This window comes from Zootoca vivipara, chromosome 2 (genome assembly GCF_965207765.1).
Source record: "Zootoca vivipara chromosome 2, rZooViv2.hap1.1, whole genome shotgun sequence".
Taxonomy (NCBI): domain Eukaryota; kingdom Metazoa; phylum Chordata; class Lepidosauria; order Squamata; family Lacertidae; genus Zootoca; species Zootoca vivipara.
Genome location: NC_142584.1, coordinates 83614105 through 83640757, shown reverse-complemented (window position 1 = coordinate 83640757; position 26653 = coordinate 83614105). Strand labels below are relative to the sequence as shown.

The 26653-nt window shown below is 44.2% G+C and overlaps 1 long non-coding RNA gene across 2 annotated transcripts; it reads left to right on the top strand.

Moving 5' to 3' along the window:
• The first annotated feature begins 340 nt into the window (after window positions 1-340).
• Window positions 341-26442, top strand: LOC148686945 (uncharacterized). Of its 2 annotated transcripts, none has more exons than XR_015948594.1 (5): window positions 341-550; window positions 665-731; window positions 1936-2068; window positions 20725-20865; window positions 25956-26442. It is a non-coding gene; the product is annotated as an uncharacterized LOC148686945 (long non-coding RNA). The 2 variants fall into 2 exon arrangements; XR_015948593.1 differs by lacking the exon at window positions 25956-26442 and adding an exon at window positions 25775-25910.
• The last annotated feature ends 211 nt before the right edge of the window (window positions 26443-26653 follow it).

Below are 26653 nucleotides of genomic sequence, written 5' to 3'. Positions count from 1 at the left end.
CAGTCCTGCTTGTGGGCTTCTTCAGGATGATGGACTAGATGGGCCATTGACCTGAATCAGTAGGGCGCTTCTTATGATGGTCTCGTACCTTTCAGGATTTGTGTGTGCTTAGCTGCCTATGGGCCCCTGGTGACAAGTTGCACAAAACCAAGTGGGACTGCACTGGCAAGCAGCTGCTGTTGTGCGAAAAGTAAACGCAAATAAAAGGGGTGGGGACAGAGAGGGGGTGAGGCAAAAGGAAGAGCTGGCTTCTAGTCCTGCTCTTCCTGCAGCGATACTTTTTAGAAAAATGACCTGCACCTGAGAGCTGACTCGGTTTCTTCTGGAGGGAGAATGGCAGCTAGTGCATCTTTATCACACTCTCTTTTCATGCTTCACTGGGCTTTCTTCCCTTGTGCGGCAAAAGCAATCCAGTCCGAGACGCCAGGCTGTCTAAGAAGGAATCAGGAGACTGGGGCTGTTTTTCTTTCAGCAGCTCCTTGGTTATTTCCCTCTCCTTGTCCTGTCTGCGCTGAGACATCCAACAACCATGCCTTTTGGAAGCTGAAAGGTCACGACTGTTTTTTCAGTGTGTGTGGATAGATTTATCAGGCTTATCATCTGTTGTAGTTTAGAAAAAGGCTCCCTTCTCTCACTTCTCAGATCTGTTCTGTTCTCTCAGCAGGTTTCAGCTCCAAAGGAAAATCCAGGACCTGCAAGGAAACTTTTCAAAGCTGAATAACTTCCTTCTGGTGAGCAAAATTTATGACAGCGGAAATGAGCTTTGCCAAACATTGGATGCTAAGCCCATGTAGATCCTTCTCCTCTGCCCCCCGCCCCCCAATGTAATCTGGGATTCGTCTGACTTCTTTGAAAGAGTATCTGCTATAATCGAAGGTCGACATGCAGCCTAAGATGAAAGGGAAAGGAAACCTTTCCTACAAGCACTAACCCTTAGGGAACCCGTGGGCAACAAACAAGGGACAGTTGCCCGTGAGGCCATCATTTTGGGAGTTGGAGGCTGCTATCTTCCCTCCCCAGTATGTTATAGAACAATGCAATGACTGTCTGGAGCATTCTGGGAAAATAAAATGGCAGCCACCAAGTGGCATCCGCCAAGCAGACTTCTGCTACTGCCACAGGTGGTGGCAAAGCAGGAGGAGGCATGATTGTAGAAACAGAAAGAAAAACAAAAGTGTTTTTAACCAAATGGGGAACAAATTTGCATGAACAGCCACAGAGGGCTGGGAAGAAGAAAGGAAGCAGGTGGAACTCCGTATGGTGAGGTGAAGGGCAGAACCATCTTGGGAGGCTGGGAGAGATGCACAGGGATGGCATGCAAGATGCCTCGGACTGTAATGCTGTGCTGCTGCAGGGAACAAGCCCCACTTGGGATGGAATGCTGTGAACTCTCTCCTTCTCCATGGAAGACGTATACAGTATAGTAAACCATTAAACTTAAAATGTTACAGCCTCTCCAGTGTCTGGACTCCTGAAGGAAACACGACCCCGGGTGAGCGCCTGGAGCCCCTGGAAACTTGCTTCCACTCAGCAGGGATGTAACAATATGAACATATGAAGTTGCTTTATGCCAAACCTATGCCAAACCACTAATGCATCTAGCCTAGCCACAATAGCTGCCTATGGTCTCAGGCCAACGCCTCCCTAATCCCTGAGATCCTATAACTAGAAGTGCAAGCATTGGATGTTAGGACCTCATAGACACTTTACCACTGAGCTAGGGCTTCTCCCCTGCTTTCGGTCACACCAGAACTTGTCTGAAGTCTGGTGTTGCTGATTGTCACTACTCCAGCCTCATTTCTTCGGTGCACTACATGTGCTAACCTGGAAACCTACAAGCTGGGCCACATGGATGACTTTCTTGTACTACTGCAGCAGAACTCCAGCCGTCTGGGTTACACGGTTGCAATAATGAATGTTTACTGCTGCCCACAGGGTATATGGGTGAGAAGGAGTGGAGGATCAGCATGGGGCGGATTTGATAGCGCATATGGTCTGCGGGGAACAGGTGTCTTCTGGATATATATCCAGCCTTGTTTACAACAGCCATCTGGACATGGTGATAACTGTGAGTACAAACCGGGATTGGACATGGCGTTTTTTACTAGACTTTGAGGAAATTTAAAGAAGCCCTCATATTACCTCCCTTGCTGGATACAAATTAAGCAAGTCAGCCTGAATGATCAAACAGCAGCTGAGTGTCTATAAGCAAAATCCCATGCCGCAACATCAAATGACAAATGGCGTGAGGATCTGCACCCATGAATTTTGTATGTTTCTGATGTGGAACCATAAATCATCCAGCGTCTCTGCAAAGAGTTGCGAGCAGTAAATGGATTAGCTGAAAGTGAGAATCTGAGCATTGCACTGGAGTTCTGTGCTCAGAGAAAAGTGTTAAGTTCAGACACTCTTCTATGCTTCTGATTTTCAGGTGCCTTTAGTGCTACACCTCTAAGCCATGTACTTCTTCGTTGACTTTAAAAACAGAAGAAAAGTCCTGTTGGATCAGACCATTGGCCCATCTAGTCTAACATCCTATTATCACAGTAGCCAGCCAGGTCCCTGTGGAAACCCTGCAAGCAGGACCAGAGCACAAACCACTGAGCACATCAAAGAGCAGGGATATGTACAACAATATGCGAAGTTGAACTGAAATGCTGTAGGGGAAAACAACCCCACTCTGTTTTAAGCTGATAATGTGTACACAGTTTCAGCTTTATTGAATGTCCAAGCATTCTAGTTAGTATGCAATACATGTGCACATTAACACATAGCTATGATGGTTGCAACGCGGGTGGCGCTGTGGGTTAAACCACTGAGTGTAGGGCTTGCCAATTAGAAGGTCAGCGGTTCGAATCTCCACAATGGGGTGAGCTCCCATTGCTCGGTCCCAGCTCCTGCCAACCTAGCAGTTCGAAAGCACGTCAAAGTGCAAGTAGATGAATAGGTACCGCTCCAAGCAGGAAAGTAAACAGCGTTTCCGTGTGCTGCTCTGGTTTGCCAGAAGTGGCTTAGTCATGCTGGCCACATGACCTGGAAGCTGTACTCCGGTTCTCTCGGCCAATAACGCGAGATGAGCACCGCAACCCCAGAGTTGGTCACGACTCGACCTAATGGTCAGGGGTCCCTTTACCTTATGATTGTCACTATCCACTTTATGAACAACAACTCTGACAATGATTCACTGTGTGTCCTTGCTTTAAAGAATTCTCCAACATTTATCTTTTTATTATATCACTAGCTGGCCCTGCCACGTGTTGCTGTGGGCTATTTGTGTGATTTCCCCTACCCTTTGTCAATCCATGACGTATCCCAGTGATTCCCCCACTCCTCCCCTCACCCCCCCAGTTTATCCTTGTGATTGCCCCCTCATCCCCCTCCCTCTTCCCTGTGAATCCCCCAACTCTGTTCTGATCCATGACCTATTATGCCCCCTCTTTCCCCCACCCCCGACTTATCCCTGTGATTTCCCTCCTCTTCTCCATCCAACCCCACCCCACCCCCCGGTTATCCCTGTGACCCATTCATTTTGCACATAATCATTCCACCAATGCGCGTGTTCTGTAAAATTTTGCCCTGTCCCAACCCTGACTCCCCTACCCACGTGTGTTATGTGAAATAACATTTATTCTGCCCAAAGGCACGGCCTTGTAAAAGGCCCATATTCAGTTGATTCTATGCTGCAGCCTATTCGCCTGCCTCCCATCCCCCACCCAGGTAGGCCCCTAAATCCACTCAGCCTAGTCTGCAAAGCCGAGACGAGATACTGTGGAGAGGGCAGGTTTCATGCCTGTGTCTCCCCCCACCCTGTTCTGACCCATTACCTATCCCTGCCCCCTATTCGTCCCCCCATCCCTCCCCCAGGCAGGCCCCTACCTTTACTTGGCAATGTTGGTCCTTGTTGCTGCAAAAGGCCTGTTTTCAGTTGGTTGCTGTGGAATTTTGTGATGTCATCTGGTGGCGCGGCTTTTGAGGCAGCAGTGGGCGATCTGCCTTTCTATTGGATGCTGCTGGAGTCTTCAGAGCTTCTCCTGGTGACCTCTAATTTGGGTGCCACTTTTTGTGTTTAATCATTATTTTAGGTATGAAAGGTTTGCTTTTTTGAAAAAAAAATTATGCCAGATCCCTCACTGATGGGCATGGAATGTTGTGGCCATATTTGTTACATTACGGTTCAGCGGTTACAGAGAAAGGCTGTTACATCTGCACACGCGATGCCTACATTTATATATATATATATATATATATATATAGATTATAGGAATGAACAGCATGTTTTCTTAATAATTGATTGAAATCCCACAAAACTCCGACTGAATGATTGACTGAAGTCACTGTGATTATTAGTTCTTCTATACATCTTGGCTTGAATTTACTGGGTCATTTGTGACCCCCAAATTGTCCTCTGTCAAGGCATTGCAATCACCACAGCCTTGGTTGTAACCTATTTTCAAGCCCTGGGGAAGAGGGATGCTGTAAGAGATGTTTACATCTACTAGAAAAACAACAACACATGAGCAGCATAATAAATAAATGTAGGCGTAGATTTTTGTAAATGTCTGATATGAATTTGCGAAGGATTATGCATTGGTTTGCATGTTGTTATAAAACCAGGTTTCAAAGTAAAACGAACGTTCAGCAAAGTAGAATGCTTACATAATTTTCTGATCATCTGAGGTTCCATCTGCACTGGTTTGGTGCTATTTTTCATACCTCTCTGTAATAGCCACTGCCAACACAATTGCTGTTGGGTGGCCAACCACTGCCAACTCACTGTCAGTTGTGATTAGAAAAGTTCAGACAATCACATTCATCAAAATATAGTGTTGTCACTGTATGTGCTATTGGCCAGTGATATTTGGCACAGTGTAGGGACATCATCGTGCAACGTGTTATGTCTCCTGAAGACTGCTGACAAAAGTTCTGAGCCAAAAGAACAAAAGATTGTTCATCGGATCAACAGAAGTTTGGGTGAATCAAGAGACGTTTTGTCAAATAAATAAATAATTGACCAACTAAGAGGAGTTTCAATACTATTCTAATTAAATGTGAAATTTAATGTTGGGAGGATGAAATGGGGAGGAGAACTATGTATGCCACCTGTTGCTCCTTGGAGTAAAGGTGGGATATAAATGCAAATGCACGCTGCACCAAATGAAGTAAAGTGAGTAAACAGCAAGGAGAGGGCCTTTTTGGTAGTAGCTCCCCAGTTATGGAATCGCCTTCCCAGGGCAATTTGCCTGGAACTATCCTTCTGGACTTTTTGGCACCAAGACAATACCTTTATGTTGACCCAGGCCTTTTTAATAAGTTACATAGTCTGGGCTTCTCTCTTTTTCAATGTGTGTTTGAACTTTGGGGGTATTATGAGGTTTGTTTCTGCTACACTTGTGTTGCTTTCATGGTTTGAGGACTTGTTTCGTATTTAAATTATTTGTCGTCAGCCTCCCAGAAAACCTTATGTTCACATTTTGTGTTTGGGTGGGCAGCATTCAAGTGCTGTGAATAAATTTTCACAATAAATACGAATTGCTCTATCTGTGTTCCTTTTCCTTTCCTTCTTCATAAACCACCAGCCCACACCGAAGACGGATCATAATCTATTTTTAATCCTGCCCCAGTCCTAAAATAAAAAATGGAGGATCCATCACAAGTCACATTACCTGGAGTCATGGAAGACTGCAAGTTCCCAACAGAATTTTATTTGTTCTTGTTTCCAAGGAAATACATTTATATGTGAATTCCTTGTGACCTAGTCTGAATAGGTAGCTGTTATTTTCTATGAACGGACCAGAATTCCACTTTCAGTTCCATAATAGCAAATTGGCTGTTGCCAAGGGAACGTGCTGGTGGAAGGTCAGGGTTTTCTGGTCATTCTTTATGCTTTAGCTTGTTCAGGGACTTCTCAGGGAAAATAAAATGGTGGCATTCCACCTCAAAAGAACAAAATTAGTAGCAGCTTGTGAGGACAATGACTGAGAGGCAAGGTAAGCACTTCACTGTGAAAAGGAGGAGATTAAGCTGGGATGTGAGAAGGCACTATAAATATATCAAAGGGAAAAGTAGTGGAGGCAGCTTTTCAGGACAAAGAAGACAATGGGCACAAACAGTAATGGTTTACAAACTGGTCATAATATAATAAATTTGGGGTGGGATTTGAAACAAGATAAAGACTTTGAGCTATGACTATAAGATAGGGGGGTATCATATCATAAACCTCTCTGGAAGCCTGGGATTAAAATAATTTCCTAGAGCAGTTGGGAAGGAAGGAAGGAAGGAAGGAAGGAAGGAAGGAAGGAAGGAAGGAAGGAAGGGCCTATATTGATTTGTTGTTGTTTGTTGTTGTTTAGTCATTTAGTCGTGTCCGACTCTTCGTGACCCCATGGACCAGAGCGCACCAGGCACTCCTGTCTTCCACTGCCTCCCGCAGTTTGGTCAGACTCATGTTGGTGGCTTCGAGAACACTATCCAACCATCTCGTCCTCTGCCGTCCCCTTCTCCTTGTGCCCTCAATCTTTCCCAACATCAGGGTCTTTTCTGGGGAATCTTCTCTTCTCATGAGGTGGCCAAAGGATTGGAGCCTCAGCTTCAGGATTTGTGCTTCCAGTGAGCACTCAGGGCTGATTTCCTTCAGAATGGATAGGTTTGATCTTCTTGCAGTCCATGGGAGTGTCTCCTCCAGCACCATAATTCAAAAGCATCAATTCTTCTGCGATCAGCCTTCTTTATGGTCCAGCTCTCACTCCCATACATCACTACATAGTGCTTTAAATTGGATTAATTTATGAAGAACATTTGAACACCTACAAGGATCAATAATGCTTTGCTTTAAGAGTTAAGGTGTTTACAAATTCACTTGTGCACCCAAAAACATGGGGATTGTAAGTTTTTCACCACGTAAGAAGTAAACACATTCCACATATGTTCATTGTGCTCACTTACAGCTCAGCTTCCATGTTTTAGTCCCAGCCACAAGTAAGAGTTGGGGAGGAATTCAAAGTAGCCCTAAATTGATTATTCCATCAGGGCAAATGTTTCAGCTTGCCACATGGAGCAATCTCCCCTCTCCTTCCCCCATGCACTGTTCTGGAGGTTCTCCTGGATCCCCCAAGCTAGTTTCAGGGGTGGGGGAACTAGGAGGAGATAACACCATTGCACTAGCAGGAGCCGTTGTACTGCTTTCCACTAGCAGGACTCATTAGTTGAATCCCACCCTCAGTTATTAACACAAAAATACATAACATAGGCAATGAAATTAGATGCAATGCAGTGGTCATGTCAGGGACCGTGCTGAGGAGGGCTGTACTGAGGAGGAATGGTGGGAGCCATCGCCTCCCCTTCTCCTGCTCCTGAATCTTCCCAGGAGCAGGAGGACAGTATAGATTTGGAACAGTGGTTTGCAGAGGGGCATAGTTCAGAAGGCAGAAGCTGAAAAATACTGGGTGTAGAACAGCTAGGAGAAGAAACACTGGAAGAGAGAGGGTTAACAGATTCACAGTCTCTGGACAGCATTTCTCCGCCCAGCCCGAGGTCAAGAGGAGCTCGGAAAGTCACAGAACAGAAAGCACAGCGGGTACAAGCTCAGATTACAAAATGTAGGAGTGACGTAGATTAATAGGGATGGAGGGGGTGTAAGCCTTAATTGGGAGCACCACCATTCTGGGTTGACGCTTTCTTTTGTCCTTCGCTGTGTTTATTAAAGAAACTAACTGGTAAGAATTCATTTGATTTGATCTGCTCATTTATGGCCACGGAGGAGGAAGCAGATTCCCTAAAGCCTGACAGGTAGACCTTGGTGTCTCAAATTTCAGTGGTGCCCTGTGTGATGCCAAAATCCAGTGCGCCCCCACCCACCCACCCACCGCCTCTTGTCTTCCATTAGAGGTCACAGATGTGGTGCCTGTTGCAGTGGCCCAAAAGCTCCTCACCCACTTGGTGCTACCAAACCAGTCGTGCTCCTCTAGATCTTCTTTTGTGCAGTGCCACAACAGTTGAAGGGAAATATTCTCCATAACAGGGAACATGCTCCCAACTTGCTGGTGCTTCAAAATCTAAACACTGGCAAATAATACCTTCTTAGGCTATATCGACCCAGATAGCCCAAGTGAACGTCTAGTCCAGGCATTCCCAAACTTCGGCCCTCCAGATGTTTTGGACTACAATTCCCATCATCCCTGACCACTGATCCTGTTAGCTAGGGATCATGGGAGTTGTACGCCAAAACATCTGGAGGGCCACAGTTTGGGGATGCCTGATCTAGTCTGATGAGCTTAACCAGCTATCTGATGTCACTTTGACCCCACACAAATGCAAGGGAACCATTTTTTTTCCCTGGTCAACCAGCCAGCCAACTAACCCTCCAGCAGCAGAGAATCTAATTACTGGAGCTCTAGGCTGATCCTGCTCTCTCTGTCTCTCTCTTTGATGAGCTGCTGTGCAGCAAAAGACCTTTCTGACCTGCCCAAAACTTTGTGTTGTTCTTAGAGGCTGCTTCTCGAAGTTAAAAATGAAGCCTGATCCTGTTAATATCTTTTGCTGCATAGAGGGATGCTTCTTGGAGAAGAGTATGAAGATGAATCCATGGTAAATAAGCCATCTTTCCAAGCAACAGAGGTTTTAAAAATCTCCCTCTGTGAATGATGGACCAATATCAGCCATCCCTCAATATTATTTGGTGATGATTGCTAGGGTGAAAGACAACTGCACTGGATTCTATTAGAGTGATGCAATTTGTGCTGTTTGTATGTCTCCCAGAGCTATTGTTGCATTATTGTTTGCCCCATTCATTTTTATGTTCACAAACTGCAGAAAGCATGGAGATTTATGCCTCTTTTTCCATTTTTGGGGAAAGCTTACTTTCTGGAGAATATGGGAATGAAAAAGTGAGTGGAATACCTCATCTACATGCACACTCATCCTTGAAAGCTGTACATTTTAGTCTCACACAGCAACTACCAGGAGAGCCCTGGATCTCCCTCATGTTAGAATGAGACCTCCTTCCCTGAACAGAAAACAACAACAACTAGGGATGAACAAACAGCTCACTGGTCACCCCAAAAACCATATCTGCAAAGGCCATTCCCTCACTATCAGGCAAGCGGGTGATGGAATTTCTATCCAGCTCAGTATTTTCTATACCAGCTAATAACATCTCTCCAAGTTTTCAGACAGGAGTCTTTCCCAGCCTGGCCTGAAGGTACCAGGGATTGAACCTTCTGCATGCAAAGCTCCTGCTCTGTAACTAAGGTTTGGTTTTTCCTCTAAAAGGGGCAAAATCAGGTCATGAATGGAGCCAAGCTTTGCTTTCATCAGAAAACCAGGCATGTGACCCTGGCTTCAACATGAACAAAAAATTAGGGAGTGCTTATTTTGCATCGCCTCTTCTAGGTTTCCTCAACTCATAGCTGCCAAGTTATCCCTTTTTTTAAGGGATTTTCCCTTATGCTGAATAGGCTTCCTCGCGAGAAAAGGGAAAACTTGGCAGCTATGCCTCAACTCCCTAATCTCCCAGACCTGTCAGTTTAGTTGCACTATTTCCAACCACCAATGTACTGATTAGGCTAGTTCCCCCTCTCCTGTCCCCTATGGCTATCTGTTTCATTAACAGCAAGGAGATGATAATGGGGAAGGACGATCAAAGCTGATGATATTAATGTGAGGGATTAACAGTATTTATATTCCTGAGCAGTGCACTCAGTGTGGAGAGGGGGCTGCTGCAAATCAGCCTTCTCCAGCAGAGAGTGACTGCAGTGCTGATTGCCTCTGCTATTGCCTGAAGAGCTTCTTGCTAATCAACCATCACCTCTAATCCAACAGGACTATGGGACAGCCCAGCCGAAACAGTGTGGATGTGTAGATCTATGAAATGATGCAACCAGAAGATCATTGACAAGGCTGCTCTGTCTCCATGAGGCCTAGGTGTTATCTCTCTCTTAACATAGGTTGCAAAACAAATAGCAGCTTCCAAAAGAAATCTGACCCTTCTGAGCCATGTCCAAACAGGGACATAAAAAGCTGTCTTGTAGTAATCTCTCTGAGGTTTCTGGCAGCCCCACCTAGAGACACCAGGAAATGAACCCGGGCCCCTTTCATTACAAAACATGCACTCTGTGTAAACCTTAAGTAGGCGCTGGAAAGCTATAGCCCTCTGGATGTTGAATAATCTTTGACCATTAGCCATGGTTTCTGGGTCTGATGTGAGTTGGAGTCCAACAAGCAACCTTGGGACCCTTCTCCTGTGTCAGTCTCCTCATTCATTACAATCAGCAGGTGAAGCTCTCTTGGTGGTCCATGCTCTGAATAAGGTGTGTAATGCAGAAGCCCATGGAAGGGCCTATTTGGTAGTGGCTCTGTGGCTGTGGAATAATCTCCCCACTGATGTGCATCTTGCCTCTACAGTGAATTCATTTCAGCAACAGCTGAAGGCTGTTTTGTCAGGCTTTTCTCAAAGGTGAAGAGGTGGAGAAAATGCAAGTACATAGGCCTCTAATGTGACCTGAGATTTTGGTATTTAATGGTGACACAACCTATAAGGGAATAGGTAAAGGGACTCCTGACCATTAGGTCCAGTCGTGACCAACTCTGGGGGTGCGGTGCTCATCTCGCATTATTGGCCAAAGGAGCCGGCGTACAGCTTCCAGGTCATGTGGCCAGCATGACAAAGCCGCTTCTGGCGAACCAAAGCAGCGCATGGAAACACCCTTTATCTTCCCATTGTAGCAGTACCTATTTATCTACTTACACTTTTTTTTTTACGTGCTTCAAACTGCTAGGTTGCCAGGAGCTGGGATCGAGCAATGGGAGCTCACCCATGGGAGTTCCACATAACTTCTGAAACAGAGCCAATGCATCGGGGAGGTTGCTTTCATAGTGGGACATACCACCATCTATGGTGGAGCTGCCCAACAATTCAAATTTGGGGTAGGAAACAATAATACCTTTACTTCTTATATCAAGAATATCCATTCCCAAAAATGGCAGATTCTACAATTCTATGAACTATTTGTAATGACAACCCACTAGGAAAGCCCAGGACATAAAACACTGATTATGGGAGGAAGTGTAACTTAACAGTAAGTCAGGATAGACAATGCTGGCCAAGATAGACCAATGTGGTACAGAGGGCAAAGTAATTAATAGACTGTAGGAGAGCGGTGAGAAACCTGGAGCCCTCTATATATTGATGGACTCCAACTCCCATCAGCCCCAGCCAGCATGGCTGATAGTCAGGAATGAAAAGAGTTGTAGTCCAAGAACATCTGGAGGGCCACAACTTCCCCATCCCCAGGGCCGTGCGGCAGCCGTGCTCGGAAACGGGAGGGGGGCGCCGGAGGGATAGTTCGCGCCAGCTATGCTTAAGACAGCCCTGCCCATCCCTACTGTAAGGAAACAAAATCAGCTTTTCCCTTCCATCTATCAAAGTACATGAAGGTCTCTTCAGAGTAGATAATACGAGGATCAATAACTAGACAAAAATGCAATCTGCAGCTAGAACGTTTTAATAATAATACTGTGGGGAAAACTTTACAAAGCAAAACAAAAATCAATAACTCCTGATGAATAGTTGCATTAATAAAAAGTTTCTGTAGAGTTCTTTTGACATCTTAAAAGTTTGCGCTACAGGGATTGCCAACATCCTGCTCAAGCGGAGTGCTGAGAGACTTCTTCATATGAAAATTCTGACAACATCAAGTAATATTATTTTCTTCATTTACATGTAATTTAGGACCATTTTCTGTGGATATAAAATTACCTATGACCATTTTTCACTTTCACAGTTCACACAATGTCTTTCTTCTCTGCAATATAATGTCATGAGTGTGTAGCTACAGACTGCATCTTAACTCTGTCGACAGAAGAAAATGTCCCAAGTGCATTTTTCATAACTAGCAAAGCAAATCAGTGTGTGAAACTTATTTTCTCTATAACTGTGGGGAGGGGTGTTTCATCTGTTGGTGGTTTCTTCCCCCACCCACCCCGGACATGTAACTGTTAAAAAGCAAATCAGCCTTTGGGATCCGTTGAACAAAAAAGGGGGGGCTATAAAAGGGCCTACACAGAGAAAATGCTGGCAACCAAAGTTTCTACCAGGAGCAAAGGCAGGAGAGATTCCAGCCATAACACGAGCAACCCTTTTTTTTTTACCAGGAACAAGGACTGAAATTTCACTCCTCAGTGTGGGTTGAATTGCCTTACGGTGGCTGGGAATTGTGGGTGGCATGCCAAGCTTCTGCTCTGCTTTGATGCTTGATTGTCTGGAAATGTGTTAATTGTTAAGATGGATTAAGAAGGAAAGTTTTACATGGATTTGTATAGGACTGAAATATACATGAGCCTAGGAGAGGCTCATATTACTCACCAAAATTAATTCATTAATTGATTAAATGTAACTTAGCATCTTTTAGCAGCAGGAAATGCACTTATTAGCAATTATTATCTTAAAAAAGAAATAACAATTATTGTTACCATTATTGTAATTAAAACAAAGCAATGGATTAAGAGCCCCATCGTAATTTTTAATGTGAACTCAGCACACTGGGGAGGAAAATGTGTTTACAGCTAAAAAAAATAAAGAATAAAAATGGTCCCCATATTGCTAATCAAGATTACTGGAGGGACTCCCAGCTTTTCACATTACCACAGTGTGATATGACAGCATATAATGGATTACTCAACTGCCCGAAGCCACTGTAGGAATAAATCCCTTTTAATATTCATGCATGGTCTTTGAGAAAATAGATGTAAGCGGTTAATACTTTTCTGCAGACAAAACACTGTAGTTTATCAAAACAAAATGTGTGCTTAGAGGGGTGGGGGAAATCCTAGCATTCCTACAATTGCTTTATTTACAGAACACAAGAAATGCGGGCCCCAAGAGAAAAAGTGTGAAAGGGTAGCCACAAATTGAAGAGATGGGGGCTGTAAGAAGGAAGGTGTGGGATGTTGGGCAAGATAATAGTTTGATTGTGAATCTGTGTTGGTAAAAAGCCACAAGCTGTGTACACAGCATGCATTTAAAGCCCATAACTTCTCCCCAAGCATTCTGGGAACTGTAGTTTGAGAAGAGCACTAGGAATTGTAGCTCTGTGAGGGGTAAACTACAGTTCCTTTGGGGGGGGTAGGTTTACACTAGGATTCTTTGGTGGCAGTCATGTGTTTTAAACAGGCTTTCAATCATATGGGGTGTTTGCAGCCACAGTACCAACATTATCACACACAGAAAATGATGCTTGTTCTGAATGTATGATCAGGTTCACAGCAAAGAATTATACAGTGGTACCTCTACTTATGAATGCGATCTGTTTCGGGGTGCCATTTGCACCCCAAAAAGTCCGTAAGTAGAGTGCGGCTACTGTGCGTGCGTGATTGAGCGCTTCTGCACGTGCATGAAGCGTGCAGATCGTTTCTGTGCATGCACGGGGGCAAACCCAGAAGTAAACACTTCTGGGTTTGCCGCGTTCGTAACCTGAAAAGCCGCAACATGAAGCAAACGTTTGTGTACACTTAAGGGGTACTGTACTAGTGTTTAATCTGCATTAGCTCTCTCCTTTGAGTCAGTGGGACATGTTTCTAAGTAGGCCCCCAAATGGGCTAGCCTGGTTTTGAGCCTACAACTGTTAGGTTGTTAACTCATGCCCTATGCATGAGTTAATACAGGTACAGGGCTAATCCTTCTCTAGAGATTAGCCCTGTACCTTTCCATCTAGATACAGCCAAGTCCAGTCCCATCTAGCTGACTAAACAACATAATGACACTGTCCACACAAATTCCATATTAATCCGAATGCTTCACTCCTTCTGTCCCCTCCACTCTCAGTCAATTTCAAATTATAATATCCCCCCCGAACAAAAAAAGACTTAGTAAAACACCATGAAGTTGCAGTACAAACAATATTAATATCCCAGATGTGTGAAAAGTGCACCTCATCTGCTCTTTGCTGCTTCTCAGAATGTGTGAAGTGGCCATCTAAATAATGAGTGCACATGCACTGAAGTCACTGGTTTTCGCAGTTACTGCTTCCCATAGGTCTAAAGCTGCCAAACATTACTTAGGAGATGGGCCTAAAATAGAATACTTATCAGCATTAACCAATTAGTCTTTATTGAAACTATGAGCAGGCTGGCTCACAGCAGGGATCAATGCAAAGTACACACAAATCCAATGAAGGGTTTCTACCATGTCCTATTATACTTATTAGCTTTGCTCAGCCGCCGGTTTTACACATGCGCCTTGGTATTCATTGCATCACTGTCAGGAAAGGCTATCCTGAACCCATGATACATGTCCTTGAGTGTCTCTGTTGCACATTGTTTGGGAGCAATAATCTCATCTGAGAGCAGCCCCTTTATTTGGCTTGTAGGCTTTGAGCAGGCAAATCTGCTGGTGCCAAGAGAAGAGCACCAGGTTTCCTGTGTTTGGATGTTAGATATTTAAATTCCAGACTAATCCATGTATTGATTCCGTTCTTGCATGCATAAACGGCAAAGGCTAATCAAAGGGTGTTCACACAAACCCGTTCAAATGTTCAGTGAATGTGTGGTGGGGCCAATGTACCTGCTAACTGTTCCCCAGTGGTGTTATTGAGAAAGGAGCCATATGTGTGTACAGCCATACATATGTAATGTTCCTCCAGAAAATCAGGAACCCTAGGAAATCAGGGTTCGAAATGGAGTAGAAGGCCCTTATACGTGTGTTGTTGGATGTGTTTAAATGCCCCTTCTGACTAGTACATTATGTATGGCCACTGCTACCCCCTCATGCAATTATTTGAGACACAGGTGGCGCTGTGGGTTAAACCACAGAGCCTAGGGCTTGCTGATCAGAAGGTCGGCAGTTCGAATCCCTGCAACGGGGTGAGCTCCCATTGCTCGGTCCCAGCTCCTGCCCACCTAGCAGTTTGAAAGCACATCAAAGTGCAAGTAGATAAATAGGTACCGCTCCAAGCAGGAAGGTAAATGGCGTTTCCGTGTGCTGCTCTGGTTCGCCAGAACCAGCTTTGTCATGCTGGCCACATGACCTGGAAGCTGTACACCGGCTCCCTCGGCCAATAACGTGTGATGAGCGCACAACCCCAGAGTTGGTTACGACTGGACCTAATGGTCAGGGGTCCCTTTACCTTTACCATCAACCCAATTTTTATAGCTATTGTTTTGCTATCCAGAAAGCATGATAGTGGACATTACATGTTATCATAGTGGAGGATTTAATGGTTTCAACCTCTCCCCACTTTAAATGAGAACGTATATTATTTCACTTTCTTCAAAATGTGGTAACCAAAACCTGCTGCATTTGTGGATCTTTCTGGTCATGCTGTTGAATGAGGGGCCCTGGACCTCTGCCCACAAAGCTCTGCCCTCAGCGCACTGCTAGGTGGTCCTATGAATTTCAGCAAAACAACTCACACTGAGACAACGCTGAGAAATTTTTAATGGGCATTTCAGGCCCAGGATCAGAAGCAGTTTATGAAAATATTGCCCCCACATGCAATGTTTCATGTGCACCATTAAAGGCAAGGTGGAGACATGCATACCAACGCATGCCCTGTCCATGATAGTAAAGGTAAAGGGACCCCTGACTGTTAAGTCCAGTCGCGGGTGATTCTGGGGTTGTGGCGCTCATCTTGCTTTACTGGCCGAGGGAGCCGACGTACAGCTTCTGGGTCATATGGCCAGCATGACTAAGCCGCGTCTGGCGAATCAGAGCAGCGCACGGAAATGCCATTTACCATTCAAAGCACTTTGACATGCTTTCAAACTGCTAGATTGGCAGGAGCAGGGACCGAGCAACGGGAGCTCACCCCATCACGGGGATTCGAACCACCGACCTTCTGATCAGCAAGCCCTAGGCTCTGTGGTTTAGACCTGTCCATGATGGTCTTTAGTAAAAGATGCAGCAGCCACACCCTGGTCGGTTTTCTGCTGCATCAGCACATTAAGCAGAGTTGCACCGGTACTACACAGCTCAAGACAAAGGGTTGCACAGCACTTACAAGAAGAACAAGGAAAGGGACATTAGGGGGCTAAGCATGGCGGTCACCGGAGGGCAAGCAAAACAAGGCTGTAGGCAGGCTGTTCTGTGTTGCCCGCTGATGGCTAGTCTATTTACAATGGCTGTGCTCCTTTTTCTTCCTGCTTCCTCTTTTATAGCTAGTCTATTAAACCAACCGGGGGGGCTTGTGTCTGTTTTTCTCCCCCTTCCCGTGGAAAACCAAGGCAAGCACAGACAATCCATATTCCTTTGTGCGAGGTATTGAACTATAACAACAGCACGAGAACAAAGGGAAGAGAAATATAGAATACAGTGTACTGTGACATGCAGTACCCACTTTCTTTCCGCTTCCATCTGTCGGACCAAATAATCTCTCTCGGAGAGCTGGGATGCTGCAGTCATCAGAGTGCTAGACTAGGACCAGTAAGACACACATTCAAATCCTCAGTAAGCCATGAAACTCACTGGGTGGCCTTAGGCCTATCACTATCAGTCAGCCTCACCTATCTCACAAAGTTGTTGAGGAGGTAAAACGGGGAGGTGCAGCCTTGAGCTCCTTGAAGAAAAGACTTGGCATATATGTAATTGTCACAGTGGCCGGAGTGGACTACTTCAGAGTAACGACGCTACGCAGCTCTGCATTTTATTCTTTTATTGGTGCTGCGTATTTACAGTGCTCAAGTCATTACTATTTACACGGAGTGATGTTGTCAGTCGGTTTCAGAACCTCCTAATGGCTTTTGGCGCGTCTTTCTCCAACACAAAAGCTTTGGCAGACCCATCCTCTTTCCCCTCCTCTTTCTGCGTAATTCCGGAGTTGGGGGGGATGGGTCTCCCGCCCTTATTCGCCCCTTCCTGTCCCACCTGGGACCCTGGCTCCTCTACCTTGCCTGAGCCTCGGACACGACTTCCTGCTTCCCCACTGGAATCGGAACTCTCTCTGCTTCCCCCTGTGCTCGGGGATTGGCTTGAACTTAGGAGGGGAGGGACTTCGCGATATCCCCTGTCCCTCACAGTAATAAATAAATTTGCACTGTTTTACGTACTATGCAATGTACGTAAAATGCATGTAATGTACTCAGCAATGGCCAGAGCATTGGAGAAGATCAGTCTACATCCCAATCCCAAAGAAGGGCAGTGCCAAAGAATGCTCCAACTACCGCACAATTGCGCTCATTTCACACGCTAGCAAGGTTATGCTTAAAATTCTACAAGGCAGGCTTAGGCAGTATGTGGACCGAGAACTCCCAGAAGTGCAAGCTGGATTTCGAAGGGGCAAAGGAACCAGAGACCAAATAGCAAACATGGAGAAAGCTAGAGAGTTCCAGAAAAACGTCTACTTCTGCTTCATTGACTACGCAAAAGCCTTTGACTGTGTCGACCACAGCAAACTATGGCAAGTTCCTAAATAAATGGGAGTGCCTGGTCACCTCATCCGTCTCCTGAGAAATCTCTATGTGGGACAAGAAGCTACAGTTAGAACTGGATATGGAACAACTGATTGGTTCAAAATTGGGTAAGGAGTACGACAAGGTTGTATATTGTCTCCCTGCTTATTTAACTTATATGCAGAATTCATCATGCGAAAGGCTGGACTAGATGAATCCCAAGCCGGAATTAAGATTGCCGGAAGAAATATCAACAACCTCAGATATGCAGATGACACAACCTTGATGGCAGAAAGTGAGGAGGAATTAAAGAACCTTTTAATGAGGGTGAAAGAGGAGAGCGCAAAATATGGTCTGAAGCTCAACATCAAAAAAACCAAGATCATGGCCATTAGTCCCATCACCTCCTGGCAAATAGAAGGGGAAGAAATGGAGGCAGTGAGAGATTTTACTTTCTTGGGCTCCTTGATCACTGCAGAGGGTGACAGCAGTCACGAAATTAAAAGACACCTGCTTCTTGGGAGAAAAGCAATGACAAACCTAGACAGCATCTTAAAAAGCAGAGACATCACCTTGCCGACAGAGGTCCGTATAGTTAAAGCTATGGTTTTCCCAGTAGTGATATATGGAAGTGAGAGCTGGACCATAAAGAAGGCTGATCGCCCAAGAATTGATGCTTTTGAATTATGGTGCTGGAGGAGACTCTTGAGAGTCCCATGGACTGCAAGAAGATCAAACCTATCCATTCTTAAGGAAATCAGCCCTGAGTGCTCACTGGAAGGACAGATCGTGAAGCTGAGGCTCCAATCCTTTGGCCACCTCATGAGAAGAGAAGACTCCCTGGAAAAGACCCTGATGTTGGGAAAGATTGAGGGCACAAGGAGAAGGGGGCAACAGAGGACGAGATGGTTGGACAGTGTTCTCGAAGCTACGAACATGAGATTGAGCAAACTGCGGGAGTAGGTGGAAGACAGGAGTGCCTGGCGTGCTCTGGTCCATGGGGTCACGAAGAGTCAGTCACGACTAAACGACTAAACAACAACAACACGTACTATGCATTTGGTGTGGTTTGATTTGCAGGGTTTGCCATTGTTCTTGTGCTATGATTTGTTTTGATGCCTTCAAGAACTAGTGACTGCCATTCATGGTATGTTTTACTTACATATTCTTGTGAAAAATATTGGGTACGTACCTTTCTTTATACACTTTGTTCTGTATATTCTCTTTTATTATACAATGTGTATGCGGGTAGCTCAATTCTGTTATCATTCATTGGTTATATGCTTTGTATTGTATTTTCAGCTGGTGAAGACTATCACGAAACTAGTATCATTCCGGAAACACTGTCCTTGAGACTTTTGGGACGTCTTCCGTTGAAACGTTTGAAAAACTATTGAGAAAACTTTGCTTTTTGGACTTTTGAGACGTCTTCTGTTGAAACCTTTGAATAACCATTGTGAGACTGACCTTTGACGCCTATCTTGAACACATGGCTTGACGTTCTGCACCACTAGCCTGTTACATTGTATATATGAACTCTAATAGGTTTATTTCTACTTTTTGAATGATATCATTATTCTATTATATATGCTTTAACAGATATTAGCCTACGCGTTGTGTCTATATTTCTGTGATTTATGGTACAAAGGCAGCATGCCAAAAATTTTGATTGATTGATTGAGTTCTCAAAGCTCATGGCCTTTGATAGACTTCTCTATAAACTGAATATTTCTCTCCCCCCCCCTTTTTGAGGCCATTTGTCCCGCCTAACAAAGAAGGGGATGTTATTGAGCTGCTTTCAAGGACTAGCAAACTTTCAACAAATTTAGGTAGGTTTTTTATTTTTTTTATTTTCAGTTTTTCTTTTAAAATCCTTAACTGTTTATTGTAGTGCTGATGCAGCCTCCTGGCCATATATCATGGCCCAAGAAACCCATGGGAACAATGCTACGTGATGGCATAGCATCATTCCCAAGGACATTCTGAGGTAAAACAACAGCACCAAGATGGCTCCCTAGTGGATTGAGTGACCAGATGCAAATGAGGAGAGAAAAGGGTGGGTTTGGCACTCAAGGATGTGGCTCAAGGACTGATACTTTTAATCTGTTTTTAAAATTCTTTTTATTTAACTTTCCATATACAAATAAGTGTGTGCACATATATGTAACAAAACAAATTGAAATAATAGAAAAAAGAAAGAAAAATAAACTTATCTGAAGGGCAAGACAGAAATCTCTATAATAAATAATAATAAAGGATGGGTGTTTTCTTCCTTCAGGAGAAAATATCACTTTAATAGGATTATTATTATTATTATCATCATCATCCTCATTACTGGTGTTTACAGAGGGAAAGTGAACTGAGAGGAATTGTGGCCTTGCTCTGTCTAACTGGAGCCTCTGTGGTTACACCAGGGAAAAGAACAGCCTTCAGTTAAGAAAAAAACCACTTACCAAAACATATACCAAAATATTTGCTTGCTTTAATTTAAACATCACACAACTCACTCAGCATTCATTTCCAGTGCCAGGGGATACAATCAATTCTGTCACCAACTGGGTGAGTGGGATCTGCATTTCAAAGTCATTGTGGAGATTTTTTTAAACTTATTCCCGTCAAAAGCTTCTATCTGTTCAGATGCGTTTATGTTCTCTCCTCGCCGTCGTATCTGAGTGCTTAACATTTACACAGTAACACCCGAGGATATTAAAATTAAAAGTACATTAAAAATTAATTTACTTTTTGCCACTCAACCATAACAAAAGAATAAGGGGGCATTCAATGACAATGAGAGGTGGCAGGCTCATAACCAACAAAAGGAAATGCTTCTGTCGAGAATGGCATGTGATGATGAAGACAGTGGTTAAAGTAAAGAATTTGGGGGGTCAGTAAGTTGAGAGGCTAGGTGACCATGCAAATGGCTAGGCATCAAAATATGGTATTTGTGCTAAAGGATATTCAGCACAAGCCACAAATATACTCAAGGTCACCAGTTGCCACATGGTTATCCCTAGGTTGATGAGAAAACACACATGTGCTGCTCTCATTGCCAGAGATGCATGTGCATCTTGCCTTTCAGGGAAGCTGCAGTACTGCCAATCAGTCCCAACTCAGCCATGAAGGTCACTGTTTGGCCCTCACTCTCTCTCTTAGCCTAACCTACCTCATGTTGGAGATTGCCATTAAAACACAATAATGTGCATTGCAAGTTGACGTATGAAGGGGTGGAAGACCACAGAGATGTATTGCTAGATAAACTCAGGTCACACACCTTCCCCTCTGGAGCCTTTCTAGTTCCTTCATATCTCTCTCTCTCTCTCTCTCTCTCTCTCTCTCTCCACATCATAGAAGCCATGAGAAACCATGTGCTTGCTCCCAAGCACAGACTGCATGTTTGTGGCTTCTTTGCTGTATTTTCTACCCAAGACTATTTTGCCTGTATGATCCCTGATGCTGCATGGAACAATGCATAACTGAGACCTTGAATCTGTAAGTAAATCATTTTAAACTTACTTACCAGTATGTGGTCTGCTCATAGCAAGAAGGGTGTGAAGAGGGCAGCTGCTGTGTGCAGCTGAACAGGATAAAAAGGATTTAACTACCTATACTCCCAACACTTCACTGCGCTACTTATATTTGTGAGTCTAATACTCTGCTACTGAGGCTCTGTGTGCAAGCTCCTCATTTTGAATCCAGATGCCCAGGCAATTCTTTTATTATTTACCCCACACACATGGGCCACAGGGATTCATATATTTAATTTCCTCCCACACCTCACAGGGTTGTTGTGGGGATACAATGGAGGAAGAACTATGAAAGCTTCTTTGAGCTCCCTGCAGCAAATAACATGAATAATATGAATAAAAATGTGAAGAACAACAACTCCTTAGTGAAGGAGAAAACAGAGGCTGGACTTGGCCTCCTTCCACCAGCCCAATTTAATATGAGCAATTCTTAATTTTCTGAATGGCAACACAGGCATTCAGTTGGTGAGGAGCACAATATAAACCTGTCAGGTTTAGCGTTTCTCCCACTCAAGACACAGAACGCTGGCAGTTTAAGTAGATGTGGTTTATTTCTCAATAACAGGCCTACAGCAGTCCAAGCTTCCACAACTCATCCTTCGCTGTCGGAGTCAGTTGACTTGACTGGCTTTTGGCCCCTCCCAACAGGGCCAGCCCTAAGGCAAGGCTAGGTGGCGCAATGTGCCAGGGCGCTGGGCCACCAGGGGGTGCCGCTCTGGGAAACGGGGGGGCGCCAGAGGGATCTTCGCACCACGGCACCAGATATGCTTAAGACGGCCCTGCCTCCCAAGGCCAGATATATGCCACGTCGCCCCCCGCCTCCTCCTGGCCCGCCTCTGCTCTAATCGCTTGCTCCGCCTACTACTTCTTGGCAACTCAGATGCAGCCAATTCCTCTTCCTCTGGAGATTCCTCTCTGCTGGGCGTGTCCCTGACAAAACCTTTATATAAGTATTCCTCTGTTATTTTTTTTTTACAGTTTTTTAAAACAAAAAGTCCACTGCATTTGTTGTTCCATTGTTCTGATAGCAGGATTTGGCTACTCACTGCAGGTGTGACATCGATAAGCCCATCAGTTTGGTGGTTCCGTTGCATCAAGGGGTAAGATCTGCATCAGAGGCCCTGCTTTATGACTCACCAGTGAGAGTTGTTAGCTTGGTAGGTATCAGATAGCTACAGCGCCTTTTCAGTGGTGGCCCCAAACCGCTGGAACTCCTCCCCTAGGGAAATATTTATGGCACCATCATTGCCAGTCTTCAAAAGCACCTTGAAGACTTTCTTTCATCCAGTGTGCACTAGGTTAATTTGACTGTGCCACACTTATACATTTTTATTGCCATTGCTTTATAAATGAGTGGAGGAGTTGTGGTGTGCTTTAAGCCTTAGTGAACTACCTTGTGAAAGCAGTTCCCCCAGAAAGGCAGGCTGGAAATCTTTTATTTATTTAAAAAAGACCAACCTGCATGAGGTGGTGTTATGAACACGCTCTGCAACAAAGTTTTCCCTGAGGATCCCTTCCTAAACCAGCTTGATTTACCTAGTCTCGGGCTGCTCTTGTCCCTTTAAATACACAGTCTAGGTAATCACTCCGTGTAAGTTAGGTAGCTGCATGAAAGTGGGACACTTTTCTAGGTCACACACTTTCTTCTAGCTATGAATAGACTCAAATGAAAATTGGGTGCTGGGGTAGGAAGGTGATTCTCCCTCTGCAACATCGAGGTCTCTTGCTTTCAAAGAGAAGGCAAATGCTTCACCTTTTAATTGTTGCATCGACTCCGCTTTCTTGTTCAATACCCATTCTTACCACTAAGATTGTCTAATCAAAGCCTCTTCCTTCCTCCACCTGGCTCACCTGCCTCCACCATTGATCCAGAATTGGAACAGGGGGAGGGATAGGAGGGGAGAGAGAGGACCCTGGGAAAGAGGACACAATTAACGCCTGAGCAGCTTCAATTCGTGGGTGTCTTTCAACATCTCGCACCTCTCTCTGCATCCATTCTTTTTCTCTTCTGTCCCCCCCACCCTTTGTGCTCATGGGTTTTCTTTAAGAAAAGCCTTTGTCAGCAACCCAGGGAGAAGATTAAAGCTCCTGTCAGAAGGAAGCAGGTTGCTTTTGTGCCCAAGCCCTTATAATCCACTTTATTAAAATGTTCCAAATCTTTCTCCAAGAGAGGAGAGATCACGGGAACATTCCCCCCAATCACCCCTGGCATGCCATCCTTTGAATGGCATCATTACGAGAGGAAGAAAGGAAGAAAGGAAAGGAAGGATGACCTAAAAAGCAGGCTGGATGCTGGTGAGATGGGCTATGGAGCCTGGTGCTTCAAGGTCACTGGTTCCAATTTAACCTGCAGCAGCTACCAGAAGAAAACCATTCTCGCTCGAATTGCTGCTTGCTTATACAAAGTACTAGGACTCCGTCGGCTGCAAGAGAGCATTCTAGACAATGCTACCCAGGTTCAAAGCACCTTCTCTTGCCTAACAACTGCCCATGAACACTTTCCTACCAGTAAGTAGGGGGGAAAGGGAAGGGCACAATAGCGAGAGGATCTGGGTAAAATTTGTTGCTGGTATGGCGGCAGGGTATAGAAGCAAGCCTGCATTTCTCCACCACCACTCATGATAAATATTGGTACTGTCACTACATAGAATTACAGTCTTAATCTTTAGTCCATCTTCCTGCGGTGTTTAGCAATGTGTTTAAATTCTATTTTTTAAAAAAGCTCATCCAATTGGCCTAATTATAACCATCCTTATCAGGACAATTGGCTGCACCATATCAATAATTGCTCTGAAGTAAAGCTGTGGAGCTATCCTTCAGATTGGATCCTTGACCATGATGGCCCCTCTGAGAACGAAGTTTGAAAATAGTATATATTCATGTCTCTAAATCTCCTTTTCTTCTGTCTCAAATGCTTCTTCCTTATGTTATATGACTTACCTACAAAATTCTTGATCATCCTTGTAGCTCTTTCCTGCATAAACTCTTTCCAGTTTTTCATGAGCCATTGCGGGTGGGAGTTATTTTTTTAAAAAAATATTATTTTTTGCTTCCTTGTAATACGATTGTAATAACCCTGACATTTAGGATAGGTGTTGCTAATGATGAACAATTTAAATGTCAATTAATACAGTGAAATATTAGATTCATAAGGATACAAGCACTCATGCAAACTGTCGGGGCTCAAGCCCATAGATTGGTGAGCCAAAAGATACAATGCAATAACATAATCTGTGTGCCACCATCACCCAACTTGGATCAAAGGAGAGAACTGTGGGAGCAAGCCTTACCAACCACAGAGGCCTTCTGATGCTAGAGCAGGTTAGGTGAAGGGCCAAAACACAGCGATAGAGTTTCCGTTCTTCATACAAAAGGTCCAAGCATCTCCAGATAGGCCTGGGAATATCTCCTGTCCGAAATCCTGGACAGCCATTGCCAATTGGTGTAGAAAATACTCAGCTAGGTAGACCAATGGTCTGACACGATATAAGGCAGCATAGTAATAATAAATATAGCAATAAAAACCCTATATTTATACAGGTACCACATAAAAAAAGCTACTGCGCCAAAAGGAATTATTGTGAAAATAAGAAATATTGTCATTGTTCAGGGTGCCATATTAACAAAGTCCACCTCTGGTTCCAGACAACAAGCATCTCAAGAGAGAACACGTAGTCAGAGTTCCTTTGGCTCACTCCATTGCACTGAGTTTGCTTGAATGAAGCCAAATATAAGGGGGATTTGGTTTTAACTAAGCAGATAAAAGGGGCAGGCTGCCCACTGTGACCAAATAATAGAACTATCAAGGGACTGTTTTGTGCTGCTGCTGCTGCTACTGCTTTTTTTTAAAATAAAAAAAAACCAGAGATACCCCTTCTGCCCATAACCACCACGCTAATGGGGAAGGAGAGTTCACATGAAAAACAACCACCAGATAGAGGAACACTGTGATAAAAGGTCTCAGTGGAGCATGCTAGCCTTGATGATCTGCCGGCTGGCCAGCAATTTATTTCCTGTGCTGAATGCATTTGCCGGTTTTAATGACAACTGGAGTCATCTCTGCAATTAATTCTATCAAAGGGGAATGAGAGCTGGGTCTGAATTTATTACCCTGTGCTTTTGTTTATGAGCAGAGTGGCTGGTGACTTGTTCCTTAGGGAGGCCACCTTAATTTTGCTGCAGTGGTCAGCAGGTTATTCCCTGGGTTTCTCCTCCTGACATTTGGGTCTGACAGCAACGAAGAAAATGTAACCCCCTGTCTATCCTAACAAGTAAAAGCTGAATAATATAGATGGTTCAGCACGAGGGAATGTTTCTTTGCCAGTGAAACACTATAGTTAGTAAAAAGTATTGCACAGTGGCTTTCCCCTCTTATTCAAGAAGAAGAAGACACAAGGGCACACCACAACAATAAAAGAATAAAAGAATATAAATTACGCAGAAATAAATATTTTGCTTATCCATCTAATTCCATTTTTGATGCTTGGCCAGTTGGACGTTTTATAGCTCAGGTTCCAAGTGCGCTCATAAATAATTGTGGTCCATAATGCAATGTTTAGGGAAATTTTTAATGTCTGGTGTTTTATTGTATTTTAAATATTTTGTTGGAAGTCACCCAGAGTGGCTGGGGAAACCCAGCCAGATGGATGGGGTATAAATTATTATTATTATTATTATTATTATTATTATTATTATTACCGTATTATTATTATTATTTGATGTTGCATACAGGACAGGTGACACAGGGAAAACTCAAATTTTTATCCATACAGTGGTACAGGCAGTAGCCTTCCTCATCACTGGTCTGTGCTATCTGAAATTCTTGTTTTGATATGTTTGCCTCCTCCCTAACATATACAATTGTTTCTATTCAGTATAGCCTGGACACCTGAAGTTCTAATCCAGAGTGCAAGTTGATGAAAGTTCCCATGGTTTTAGATGCCTATAACTTGGGTGTGGTCTATTGTCAGGATACTATCAGCAGCTCCCAGCTGGTTGCCCAGGAAAGTATAAAGAAAAGTTTCTTACAGTTCTTTTTTATTTCAAACTTTACAGAGAGAGGCTATAGAACCCAGCCTCTTGGATAATGGCATTGTCCCGAGTGAATCTCTATGCCCCGTCTCTCCCACTTCCGCATTTGTCATCATCATCACCTCCTCTGTGGGTGCTGCTAAGTGCCCTCTGTCTTTTTGCTCTCCTATTTTTTTATATATATAATTATTTTTATTAAAGATTTTCTTGGGTTACAAAGGTAGTGCAATGTCTCTCTTTTTCCCCATGCATCATTTTTACACATCAATTTTACTTGTTGAGACATTACTTTAAAGGCCTGCCAGGTTCTGGGAGATGGTGGGTCTGGAATGCTTTCTAATGACAACATGTCAGCCAGCTGTTCTGGCTTTCCCACGATTTCCCAACTTTTCCCCTCATCTGCCTCTGAGCTCCCACAAACCCCTGTTGTAAATCTATACTGTCTTCCTCTTCTTCCTCCCTGGAAAGGTCAGGATGGGGAGGCGGTCTCCACCATTCCTCCTCTGCCCAGTCCCTGACACCTATATGCCATGTGTTTTTGGATTTGCTCTATTAGTACTGCCCACTAAATGCAAAGGACACTTAACAACAATCACTTGCAAGCCCTTCACTGTGCCCTTCACAACTTGTAATGGAGCGAGTAGGACCACTAGCTTTCACTTTGCATGGCTTTGACAGAACCTGTCACAAGGCCAAAAGCACAGCAATTTCATCCCTCTCTC